Source organism: Hipposideros armiger, unplaced genomic scaffold (genome assembly GCF_001890085.2).
Source record: "Hipposideros armiger isolate ML-2016 unplaced genomic scaffold, ASM189008v1 scaffold_440, whole genome shotgun sequence".
Taxonomy (NCBI): domain Eukaryota; kingdom Metazoa; phylum Chordata; class Mammalia; order Chiroptera; family Hipposideridae; genus Hipposideros; species Hipposideros armiger.
In genome coordinates, this window is record NW_017731790.1 from 773,552 (window position 1) to 782,310 (window position 8,759).

General features: G+C 44.9%; 1 long non-coding RNA gene across 1 annotated transcript; it reads left to right on the forward strand.

Moving 5' to 3' along the window:
* The first annotated feature begins 4,905 nt into the window (after positions 1 to 4,905).
* LOC109394839 (uncharacterized) lies at positions 4,906 to 8,547 on the forward strand. The gene is made up of 2 exons (XR_002126519.1): positions 4,906 to 4,958; positions 8,147 to 8,547. It is a non-coding gene; the product is annotated as an uncharacterized LOC109394839 (long non-coding RNA).
* Positions 8,548 to 8,759: the final 212 nt, after the last annotated feature.

Below are 8,759 nucleotides of genomic sequence, written 5' to 3' on the forward strand. Positions count from 1 at the left end.
GGAGTATGCTTACCTCTCCCTACCCACAGTCCCCACAATGCTGCCACTTCTAATGGATTTTTTAAAGTTATCTAAAAAGTCATTTGCCAGTAGACTCAGCCTGAATCTGTGGTAAACACCAGACCTCAGCAGTGGGGAGACTTGAAATTTCTGGAAATCACGGCAAAATTAGTAACTTGAGAGCATTGAAACCTATTAAAAAGGCAGGAGATTAAGAAGAAAAAATCATTTTATTATTGGAAACTTGAAGGGATAAAAATATGACCTTCTTCTGCCTTCCCCTGCTTCTAAAACGTGACAAAAGTGTTTCATATTCATACAAGCTATATTAGCAGTGCTTCCAAATGCATGCTGCCTCCTGGGAGCTCAAAGTTTCAATTTCTTTATGATTTCTTTTTTGTTCTTTGGCAAGAAGAAAAGAGATGCTTTCCTAGTAGAGGATTGTACAGGTGGTTTTGATATGGGCTGAGCTCTAGCCAAACAAAGCTGTAACCCAGCAAGTTCTTCAAATCATATTTTCCCCCTAACTCAGAGATGTCTAACCATGAAGTCTTTCCAGGCATCTAGCAGGGACACTGAGGAAAATACTCAGGTCAAGTACCCCAGGTACTTTGGCCCCATCCCTGAGGAGAGGAGACCACATAGTGCTGGAAAGTGTCTCCCTCCAGCTCTCACTTCTCTGAGCCTTAACTTCAATATCTGTGAAATGGGAAGACTTTTGCTTACTCCATGGAGATTTGTGGAAAGCAAAACACATTGCACAGAGCTTTAGCTAGGAACTAGTTTTAACTAGTATCAACTAACATTAACTAGGCACTTAATAAAATAGGTTATGCATACTATGCATACAATTGCTATTATCTATAATCATATTAAAACAGAAAGGTCATCCAATGAGGGCAGACATCAGGGTATGTGAGAGAAGGAGGCACTCTTTCCTTCCATTGCCATGAAGGTGACAGCCTCTGTCAAATGACTGCATGTCTATGGGGATACAGGCAGCTTTGTCTGTTGCACAGGGGAAGGAGCTACCCATGGCTCACTCTGTGGGGGAAGTTATGTGACCATGGAGCAGGCCAAGGGCAGGGACTTCTTCAATGGGACAAGTGTGGGCCACTTCAGTGGCAACATGAGTCAGGCCAGTACACGGGCAGTCTATCCTGCAACCTCAGCTCCTCTTACAGCACAACTCACATGCTGTGCAGGGTGCCCTGCAGGAGAGCCAAGGAGACAAACGAGGTCTGAAACCCAGCCCAGTCCGCTAGTCCATCCCCTGGCTGGTAAAAGGAAGCACTTCTTTTGAGTATTCATAAAGGAGTGTAGGGGCTGCTAGTGGCCATGTGAACCCTTTGGAGTTCATAAGACTGATAGTGAATGACAAAAAGAGTCCTTTCTTCCTTCCTTCCTTCCTTCCTTCCTTCCTTCCTTCCTTCCTTCCTTCCTTCCTTCTTTCCTTCCTTCCTTTCTTCCTTCCTTCTTCCCACTAACCCTTTTCAAGTCTCCCCTATTTGCTAGCTCACTAAGCCACAGTCCCTGCCTCAAGGGGCCCCAGAGTCGAAGGGGTGAGGGGGACAGACATGAAAGTGAATGACTACAAAACAGAACAACAATGGCTAAGGAAGGTGGTCCTACAGAGAGAGGAGCACCTGCCCAAAGAGGTAAGAAACTGCCTCCAGATCACACAGCTCATTGTCACTGGACAGGTCCCCATTGAGAAAACTTCATGAAAAAGACAAGGACCTACAGCTGAAAAGGAGACATTAAAAAGGGGGAACTAGGGGATAGGAAATGCAGGAGTTAAAGGAAAAGAATTAAAGGAATATTAGAAAAGAGGGAGATGGAAATGAAAGAATGAAGAGGAGCCCAGTTGGGATAAAGAAGCCTGTGACTCTGTGTGTGTGTGTGTGTGTGTGTGTGTGTGTGTGTGTACATGTGTCTGTGTTTATGTGTGCTTACATCAGAAAGAGACACATGAGGGTTGGGTACACTCTGTGAAAGCACTGAGATAGTCATTTTACAGACATGGCCTCATTAAGCCTTGTGGCAATCTTGTAAGGTGGTTTTTGTTATTCCCATTTTACAGATAAAATCTTGGAACTCAGGGAATGAAACCCCAGAAGCCCCAGCTGATGTGTAGTACAGTCCACGCTGTCTACAGTGCTCCACAGGACAGGCAGAGCTGTCCTTTGCTGCTGGGGACTCAGTCCCTCCAGTGCCCCCTCTCCATCTACCCTATGACAGGCCATTGGTTCCAGACAGCAGCCCAAGGACCCAGAAGCCCTGGCCTTGCCAACACAGCTATCTCAAGTGGGTGAGGTTAAGGTCACCAGCATGGAACCAATGCTGCCATTAGCACAGCGTCCAGAAAGAATTTGGGGAGCTGTCTGTACCTCTCAGCTCAGGTACACAGGGCCTCCCAGTTATGTTAATTAAACAAATCTAATCATGGAAATGAACCGACCCAGACACAGCAGTCAGCCTCAAGTTCCTGGCGATTGTTAGAAAATCCAATTAAGATAGAACTGCGCCTACCATGCTTCAGAAAGATAATTGGGGGCAAGGATAAGGGTTAAGGAGAAGCTAAGAAAGAAAATCATATCTTAAAATCCATTAAATGAACCTCTCTCTTAAGCAATACCACTTGTGCCAGAAAGGGTCCAAGAGGAGTCTGAAAGATAATTAAATGGAAACTGGGCATTGGCCTATCCCCTTTTTACCATTTTCCTGAGATCCTGGTTGGGCAGCGTGTGGCAGGCACAGGAGACGAGGATATGCAAGCCTATGTGTCATCTAGAGAGCACTGGGATAGGAGTGCGGAGGCCCAGGGTCAAATATGATCTCAGCTCCTCTATCGGTGAGCCATTTAATGTTGTACTCAATGAGCCTTAATAAAATGGAATGCCAGAATTGGACCAAAGCCACCTCAGAGGGTGGCCTCAGAGACCCGGGGACATAATGGATATACAGGAATTTGAGAAAGTAAAATCTCCCATTAAGCCTGTCAGAAGGAGCTTGCATTTTGCATAATGAAACAGTGAGCAAAATATTGGTGAGGTTGCAGAGGAGAACAGGGAGATTTATTCTGCTTTCATCCATCTATTCAAAACGTATTGAGTAACTGTATGTTCCAGGTTTACAGACATAAATATAATATGATTCCTGGCCATGTGTCTGTTTTTCTTTCCATTATATCCCCAACACTTAACAATAGGTTAATAACACTTGACAGAGTAGATACTCAATAAACATTGATTAAATGAATGAACTGCAAATTTTGTAGGGATTCAAGACAAATAAATACATTTTCAATAAAGCATGATACAACTATGAGAGAGATAAAGGGGCCCTTCGAGAGAGAATGTGGGGCACCTCACCCAGCTAGGAGAGGGAAGGAGGGAGGGAGCATAAGAAGACTGTGCTATGAGGGAGATGTCTCTGGATAAGAGATGAGAATAAACGGACCAAAACAGGTCTGAAGGGTTAGAGACACTCCCAGAGCGCCGCCATCCTCCAGGAGTAAGGAAGACCCAAGGACCGGGAACTCAGATGTAGCCTTGCAAAGCTACCCTGCAGGTGTCCAGCCAGGTGAGAGAGCGCCAAATGAAGGGACGCAGGAAGCACGTGAGTGAAATTTGGTTTCAGTCGAAAGAACGGGCTGCGTGACGAACCAGAAACTAAAGTGGGAGCTCCGGAGGGCACCGCTACAGAGAAGGGGGAAGGAACTTGAGAATGATGGGTAGGGTGTGACTTACTGGGATGGAGACTGGGAAACTGGCAGAGGGGTGGGTGAACGCATGCGCATCGGGTGTGTGTGTGTGTGTGTGTGTGTGTGTGTGTGTGTGTGTGTGTCCGCGCTAGCGCTCGCGCTCGCAGATAAAAATCCAGCTGATGAAGCTGACAAAGGCGACCGCGCAGGGCAGCCACCCGCGGCCACGGAGCTGACACGGCCAGTCAATGGTGCCCGAGGCGAGGGGGATGGACAACGGGGCGCCTCGCAAAGTCATACCTGAGCAAAAAAAAAAAAAAAAAAGCCATCTCTTTGAAACAAAAATGAAGCAGACGTGGCCAGGGAAAGACAAATATTTGTGAGATGATGTGAACAAAGGGGAAAAGTCAATCTAGGCAAGTCTGAGTTTGTGCGGGGAGCCCTCAGCAGCTCTGATCCCCGGATACTTTATGAGAACGCCCTTTGCCCCTGCTTTCTCTGTCTCCTCGAAGGAAAATAAATCCTTGGCCAAATGAAACTTGACGGCAGGAAAAGAAGAACGTCTCCAGACTGTCCCAGATGGCACAAGTGGGGCGGGTCAGAGGTGCCTCGCTGGTAGCACTGCGGCCGGTGGGTCCATACTGTCACCCCGGAAACGCCTACCAGCATCCGTGGCGCAGAGAACTTGGCCCTCCACAGAGCCGGGACAGGCGCAGCGCCAAGGAAACCTTTGTTTTCCTCTCTAGCCCTTCCTGCCAAATCCTTGGTATTTCTGCCTTACAACATTGCTCATTGTACCCCACCCCTGATTCTCAGTACTGTAGCCTCTCAGCCCCACCCCCACCGCCCATTGCGAGTCACCTCCCCCTCCTTTCTCTAAACCACAGCATCACACAGAAAGGCTCTATTGCAGTTACCCAAAAATCATAAGCAAGGAGCCACCAATTACCTGTTTGAGGAGACTGACCGCATTTAATTAGCACACTCCCGCTGCTATTAACCTGGACTCCGGTCCCACCTCTCCTCCCCCTCCCAGTGCCCTCTCCCAACCGTTCTGCTCACCCCCATCTATGTAAAAAAGCCATAAAGCCTTTCTCCAATCGCTTTCTTGGAGTTTATGCAACCCACAGAACACAGGTTGATTGGAAAGGTCTCTCTCCTGGATAACAACAATTCAATGTGCCTTGACATTTTAATAGCCTGCCGTCCTGGTGAACACAATCGAGCAAGGCAGTGAAGCAAAAATCATTAAGTAAGCAAGATAATCTAAGCAGAATCTGCTGCCTGCACTCTCACATCTGGGGGCAGGTTATACAACTGGGGCAGTCCACAAATCTGGACTCATCCTGCCTGGCTGTGCCTTTGTGTGAGTACACCAATACTCTTGTTCAGCTAGAGACACGCGCCCGTAAGAATGGGTTTTGGGAGATAAACCCATTCAGGAAAATCCAGGCACATTGAAACCCCAATATGAAATAACTTGATAGTAAATGCATTTACAATGAATCAAAATACCTGCCACCCACCAAACCACCACCAAATTAAACTTACTGCTCTCAGTTCAGGTATGCTGTATCACTGAGAATGAGGCCGATATTGGTTGGGATTCCTAGTATCAACCATCTAAAATTTAGGCTTCTGTATTTCCATGCATATATATATATATATATATTCATTTACATAAAGATTTTTGAGTACAATGCCATGGCTAAATATATAAAACATTTATGCCTACTGTATGCAAGGTACTATTATAAATGCTTCACATCATTCAATCCTGAAAACATAGGTACTATTATCCCCATTTTACAGATGAGATAACTGAGGCACACAGAGTTGTAGCAACCTGTCCAAAGTCATCCTCTAGTAGATGGTGGAGCCAGTATTTGGATCCAAACAATCTGGCTCTAGAGTCCAGGCTGTCATCCACTATGTTATGTTGTCTTGTAAATTGTAAATCACACAAATAAATATAAAATCTGCTATATGTCTTTATAAGGTTAGTGCATTCCTTCATAAATGCATATACTGAGTCTGACAATTAAGTTTGTGAACTCATCCTAGAAAAAAGTGCTACATACCTCATTGCTGAATGTCACTACAGTCACCTTCAAAGTACTCCCGTTGTGAAGCTATGCACCAATGCCAGCACCTAGTCTACCCTTCAAAGCAATTTTGGAACTCTTTTTCTGGAATGGCCATCAGAGCTATCATCATATTACCCTCGATATCCTGAATGTCATCAAAATGTCTTCCTTTCAGCATTTCCTTTATCTTCGGGTAAAGAAAGAAGTCACTGGGGGCCAGATCAGGTGAGTAGGGAGGGTGTTCCAATAGAGTTATTTGTTTACTGGCTAAAAACTCCCTCACAGTCAGTGCTGTGTGAGCTAGTGCATTGTCGTGATGCAAGAGCCATGAATTGTTGGCGAAAAGTTCAAGTCGTTTTCATCTAACTTTTTCATGCAACCTTTTCAGCACTTCCTAATAGTACACTTGGTTAACCGTTTGTCCAGTTGGTACAAGTTTATAATGAATAATCCCTCTGATATCAAAAAGGTTAGCAACAGCATTTTGACTCGATTTGGACTGACGAAATTTTTTTGGTCCTGAAGAATTGGCTGACTTCCACTGTGCATTTTGATGCTTTGTTTCAGTGTCATATCGGTACACCCATGTTTCATCACCAGTGATAACACAGCCCAAAACATCATCTTGCCTCTCCAAAAGGTCTTGGCAAACTTCAACTCTCCTTTGCTTTTGTTCATTGGTATGCTCCTTTGGGACCATTTCTGCACACACCTTTCTCATGCCAAGATTTTCAGTTAAGATTTTTCCTAACTGTTTATTGATGTTTACTTGGCCTGCTATGCTTCTCACAGTCAACTGATGATTTTGACGCACAATTCGACCAATTTTTGCAATGTTTTCATCAGTTCTGCTTGTTACTGGCCACCCTGACCTCTCTGCATCAGTGACACATTCTCTCCCCTCAGAAAGACATTTCATCCACTTGTACACTGTCATTTTCTTCATGGCATTATCCCCATAAACTTGGACTAATATGTCCCTGATTTCACTTCCACTCTTGCCAAGTTTAACAAGAAATTTAATGTTTGTTCATTGCTCTAATTCAAGCTCAGATAGTCTCATGACGGCACACAAAAACACGCAACAATAATGAATACCACTCAGCAAGACACCACCACACGTAAACACGAACACAGCTGTGAGACACTGATATACCAAGGTTATGAAACCTTACCGAGCTGTTTGTACAGTGCTGCCAATGTAAGTGCACAGTGGCAAGATCACCAACTTGTCAGACCACATTTTTAAACACACACACACACACACACACACACACACAACACACGTATTGATGTGGATACTCAAAAGGTGCAAAGCAGTATAAATTACTTCTTTTCAACACAAATGCCTGCATTTATGTATTCAGCCATATTCACATATTAAGCATCTTGAGAGTCCCAAGATCATGTGTGAGTACTGAGGATACAACAATTAATTAGACATGAATGCCACCCTCAAATAGCTCATAGCCTCTGGGGAAGTCAGCCCAGCAAACAGATGCTTGAACATCCAGGTGATGGGTTAGACATTGACAGGGAGCTGCAGAGGCTGAGAAGACACTTCACCCCCACTCACCTGCCTCACACATCCCACTCCCAGTGTTCTTGGGAAGCCATACACCTACTCCCATAAGGTTATCATCACTCAAAACACCTGGAGAGCTCCATTTGGAAATTGTCTTCAAGACCAGTTTATAAGCTGTTCCCCAAAATGAGCTTTATTACTTGATAATTACACATAACACACAAACTCACACCCCTTTCTTAGGAACAAGGTAGGAGTGACATCACAGAACCCCGGGCGTGGGTCCAGGGGGCAACAGATGACAGAAAATTCTCCTGTTGGATTCTAACCCTACCCAGGCGTTCATGCTCCACCCTCTCTCCCTGCATGGGAGTCCCTCCACAGATCCGTTTCCCTGGGTGCTGACTTGGCAAGCTATTCACTTTATGAATATGACCCTCAGAGGGGAGAGCCCCTCTCAGCAGCCCCCGAACTATGTTATCACCATTATTAAGGAGCTTAAAGAGGAGCTGGGAGGATGAGACACCACTGGAATTGCAGCCTGATTGTGATTGATGTGTTCCTATTAGCGCCTCAGTGTTATCTCTCTGGATGGCAAGAACAGCCAGTGGCTTGTAACACAACAGATTACCTGAGTTCTCAGCCTTAGAAGGATGTTTAAATAAAATATAGTCCCTCTTAGCAAGAGGCTCATTTTCTCCACGAGGCTCCCAGACTATTTCATGTCAGCTCTGATTCGCTGCGACTCTCCTCAGTAAACATGTCTTATCATTAATAATTCTTTACAAGCACAATCTCCAAGAGTCCCCTCTCTCTGTCTTTCTCTAGGTGGCTGGACTCAGACACATCACGCCCCAGTTTGGGTTCCAAGGTGCTTCTCTCTGGATTTTCACCTGCCTTGCCAAAAATGATTGATTACGCCGGGCCGACTGGGTGTCCGGCAATACCCAACAAATGACTTTGGCCCCTAACAGCAGGCCTTGGCCAGATAGAAATCAATATTTCACCATTAAAATCTATCAAAGAAGAGTTAAGGCACCATCTGTCCCTGCCGCCTCTCTATGGTGTGTGAACATTAAATCCGACACTTGTACTACATGGGTGATCAATATATAGTGGTTCACAGATCATTTGTGGTTCCCTTTTAGCAGTGATGGATGTCTGGAATCGTTGTGATTCATTTTGTCAGACCATTAAACAGGATTCTGTCCAGTTCCTTCCTGATTTCATTTAGAGGATCATTCTTCACAGTTCATAAGAGGGAAACGGTTTTACCAATCTGCTTCTATTTCAATAAGTCACTTTATAGAGATTTTGTGTCCTCCAGACTGTAAAAATTCTGGAGAGATAGTACAAACAGACCTCTAAAACTATTCACTGCATGACATATGCATAAAGTGTGAAGAGAGGAATGTAAATATGTTTACCTCTTTATCTGCAA